This window comes from Maniola hyperantus, chromosome 21 (assembly GCF_902806685.2).
Source record: "Maniola hyperantus chromosome 21, iAphHyp1.2, whole genome shotgun sequence".
Lineage (NCBI taxonomy): Eukaryota > Metazoa > Arthropoda > Insecta > Lepidoptera > Nymphalidae > Maniola > Maniola hyperantus.
The window spans coordinates 3,800,276-3,804,664 of record NC_048556.1 but is presented as its reverse complement, the minus strand read 5'-3'; the positions used below and the strand labels follow the sequence as shown (position 1 = coordinate 3,804,664).

The window sequence follows — 4,389 nt, the reverse complement described above, 5'->3', positions numbered from 1 at the left end:
ACGAAACTAAAAACATACCTATCTAGATACCTAGTCGAATTGAGAACCTCCTCCTTTTTTAAAAGTCTGTTAATAAGTAAACTAGAGATAGGTACCTAAGTAGGTAGGTAGGTACCTAAGTAAGTAGGAAACGGATATAGGCTACTTCTTATTCCAGAAAATCAAAGAGCTCGCAAGTGTGTTTTTAAAACCTAAATTAATAATTCACTTCAATACTTTCAAAAATATATTAAAATTTTTATATATTTTTGGATGCAAATGAAAATACACTAAACAAAAATACCAAACTTATTCTATAAAAATACTTTCAAAAATAATAATTTTTGAAAGTATTTTTATTTTATTTAGTGATCTCTAGTCATTTAAAAAAAGTAATTTATAATATTATATAGGTCCAGGTTCCGCTTTAAATTCGAGCCAAACAATTAACGAGGCTAATAAAAATAGAATCGAAATACCTTATTAAAAAAAACTACGCCGTAGCACCGTAGCGTAGCTCATAATATTATAACGGGCTTATTCTGTAAACCAATTTATTATCGCGCGCCAGAATTCGCACGTGAACACCACGCCCAACTCGCAGCATCCCCACGCCTTCCCGACGCGTTCCGCCGCCAATGAGCGGCCGACATTTGAATTTCAAATCGACGCTCGTTCGATATAGCCGTTTCGCTCGTTCCGTTGCGATCGGTTGGCAGAATAGCGTTGATTTCAACGTGAGGCGCTATTTCTGAGGAGTAATTAGGCGAAAATCAGGGTAAAATAAGGTAGCTACTATAGCTATAGAGCGCACCTTGAATATGAACCGTAGGCACGGGTAGGTACCTACTACGTCGTAATCCTAAACTTCACAAAGCTCAAAAATATTCTGACTAAACATTTATCGTCTAGGTAGAGGTCTTCCATGATCGGATCTTAGGTAGGTAGGTATAATATCTCGTTGGAATCATGGCGTAGCACTTTTTTACGGGCACATTTACAAAAGCTAGACATGCTAGGCATGATCTTAGCGGGGCACTGCCGTGTCCCCTGATTTTTCGAAAATAGAGTGACAATGAAATAGCGTTGATTTTAAAAATTATAGTCGACCAATAGACATTCTATAGCTACTTACCTATAGGACGTAGGGCTTGTGTAGGGACTTCCATACGTCGCGGTCTTGCAAATGGTAAGTAGCTACCGAGCTCAGTTGACATTGGTTTGTTCTACATTGGTGCTATACCTACTGAGTGATATTAAAATATTTTTTCGGAGAAAACTTTCAATGGATTAAAAATAAATGTCAAAAGGGCTCGGTGGCTATCATGCAGTGTCAGACATTGAGTTAGCGAATCAGTAGGCTGAAATCTGAATCCAGCGTCTCCTTGCGACTCGACGTTTGTGTCGTAGCACGCTGCGCAATTCTAGCACCTTGGGACCCCAACGTCTATCTATTGGAAAAATACCTACTAGGTAGGTAGGTATTAATAATGGATTAATTTTTTGTGTATAAAATGTTTTTTGGAATGTCTTTAGAAATTTAATTTAAAAAATAAAATAAGTTTGAAATTACCTAGGTACTCAGGTAAGTAGAGCTGCCGTCCATTTTAGGGTTCCGTACCTCAAAAGGAAAAAGGAACCCTTATAGAATCACTTCTTTGTCTGTATCTGTCCGTCTGTCAAGAAAACCTATAGGGTACTTAGTTCCCGTTGAACTACCTACCTATAGGTAGAATCATGAAATTTGGCAGGCAGGTATAGGTAGGTCTTATAGCACCAGTACCTGAAGGAATAATTCCGAAAAACGTAAATTTGTGGTTACACCAAAAAAATGTGTTTATGAATAGGTAATAAATATTTCTATTTTCGAAAGTAGAAAATTAAATTTTCCTTGGGCACAATCTACTAAAAGAGCAGCTTTGAAAAATAGGAAGATGAATCAAAAGTATTTTCTCTAACACAGTTTACGCACTTTTACCATAACAAGTGAACTTAAGTTGCAAAACTTATGCACAGCCATGATGCCGTAGGACCGTTTTGGGGTGAAAATAGCTTTATTTTTGCTTTGACGTATCTAACAACCCTTTTGATGAAATCCAATCCTTAATCCTTTAAGACGTCTCTTCTTTATTGGTGTCTAAGTATAGTCCGTGAAAGGTTGAGATGGCTATCGGTATGAGTACCTACGCTCACGTCACCGCGCTTGTCGCTATGCGGGGCGTTCCCTCTCCGATTGCCATCTTGACCTGTCGCGTATAGTTAAGTAGGTACCTAGTAGGTAGCAATTACAAGATACCTATAGTAGGTTGAAAAAAAATATTTGATAACTTTTTTATTCTGACGTTTTTGGCCCACTTTAGTAGGTAAGTAGGTAAGTAAAACTCTGAACTCATTACCAAGAAAAACGGCCTTAAACTGTATTGAAATTTAGTCAAAAGTTTGTGATCAAAACGGTACAATTAAGTACCTATCTAAGTAAGTAGGTACAGTAAAGTTACAGCAGCTTTCATTCAGTTATTTTATCCTTGTGTAAAATTTTATTTCATGCCTACCTACATCATTTTTAAACGATTTCCTTTTGATAGTTCCCCATCTTATTTTACTTAAGTAAAAAATAAAGACCAAAAATCTGGAGATGCCGGGGATCGAACCCGGGGCCTTTCACATGCAAAGCGAACGCTCTACCACTGAGCTACATCCCCGATGAATTAACAGCGCGAAAGTCATAAACATTTTTTTTATAATAGTTTTAAGAACTAACAACACTTCAGCTGGTTAAACAAAATCGATAGTTATTTATAGATAGACGTACCTACTTTATATATACTAGCACAGTTTTACGATAAAACTATGATATTAATATAGTAAATCCAATATACATAGGTACATATACATATTACATATCCAATATACATATTATGCCTAAATGCGAAAGTATGTTTGTTTGTTTGATTGTTTGTCCTTCCTTCACGCCCTAACTAAAGCTAAGTAGGTAACCAATCGACTTGATTTTTGGCATAAACACAAAATTCCCCCCTAAACAAAAAGAAAGGAACTATTCGTTCATGCAGTAAAATCCCGGATGTGATTGTAATCTTTATAATTATTTTGAATTATCATCACACCTAATTGCCTTTTTCACATACTTTATTCGCATATAATCCAAACACCGTTAGCTGTTCGTCATACTGTATCATTTCTACAAGCAATTACTGCCGACATCTCCAGTTTAACTAGACCTCTCCCTTGAGGAATATAACCCCCTATTTGGTCTTGACTGGTATCATCCCAAAGGGGGGGGAATGGGTCAAGGAATACTGGTGGTTCGTTCACTTCGAAATTGCTTTGACAGTTAGGAACAAAATGCGTATTCGAGGTTAGGGAGGTTAGGTCATAGGTGTAATGTCGTGAGAAAAGTTCTTATCACATTTGTTGTCAAGGTATTTTAAATGTAATTGCGCATTTTAAGGTTGTCGTATTCGTAAATTTGGTTCTTTATTAGTGCGGCAGTCTTGGATCGTGGAATCTTGAGATCTTTGCTTCATAAAAGACCTCATTACTTAATTGTGTGAGTTTATGGATAAATAAAATACTTTGTAGGTATTTAATTTAATTTAATACCTAGTGGTAGAGTAGACACACCTGGTAATTTTAAGTAAAATGCTTAAAAACCTAGGCTTAAAAAGTTTGATTTTTTTTTGAATTGATAAAAAAACCTTTGCAAATAACACACAGCGTTTTGTTTTTGAATTGAAAAAATCCTGTAAAAATGTTCTATGATTAGGGCTTATACCTACCTACTACCACAGAATATAATAGTAAGTACCTATCTATCTACTAACTACTAGGTACGTCTTGTAGTTTGCATTTTCCGAATTTATTGATTTATTTTCTCTTTATTTAGAAGCTTAGTTTACAAAACCTTACTCCCCTAATTTTAAATTATTTTTAAGTAACTTATAGTACCTATAACAACTTAGCTTGAGCGCACGCCTTCTAAGTAAGTAGGTACCTAATTAATTGCTTTTGAAAAATATTTATTAATACCATTTATGGTACTTCGATATTTGTTATTTTTCAAACATGTGCCTACTTAATATTATCATGAAAACACCATAATCGAGAAATAGCTAATATTTGGAAAATAATAATATTTTTAACTAAAATTTCGCAAAAAAAGGCAAAGCACACCAAACGAATCCCCACATATTTTCACAGACATGAAAAAGATTAGCGAAAGTCATAATTAGAACACACCCCCGACGTCGCGTGAGCGTGCGACGTGCCACTCTCGCGCGTCACGTAAAGGTAACCCAATTATAGCAGACGTGACGCTCAGGGTACACGGGGAGCTGGCGGGATATATTGTGGAGGTGCTTGATACAACGAAAAGGAGCTTAATCCAGCATA

The 4,389-nt window shown here is 35.9% G+C and overlaps 1 non-coding gene across 1 annotated transcript; it reads right to left on the bottom strand.

Moving 5' to 3' along the window:
• Positions 1-2,609: 2,609 nt before the first annotated feature.
• On the bottom strand, positions 2,610-2,681 carry TRNAA-UGC (transfer RNA alanine (anticodon UGC)). The gene has a single exon. It is a non-coding gene; the product is annotated as a tRNA-Ala (tRNA).
• Positions 2,682-4,389: the final 1,708 nt, after the last annotated feature.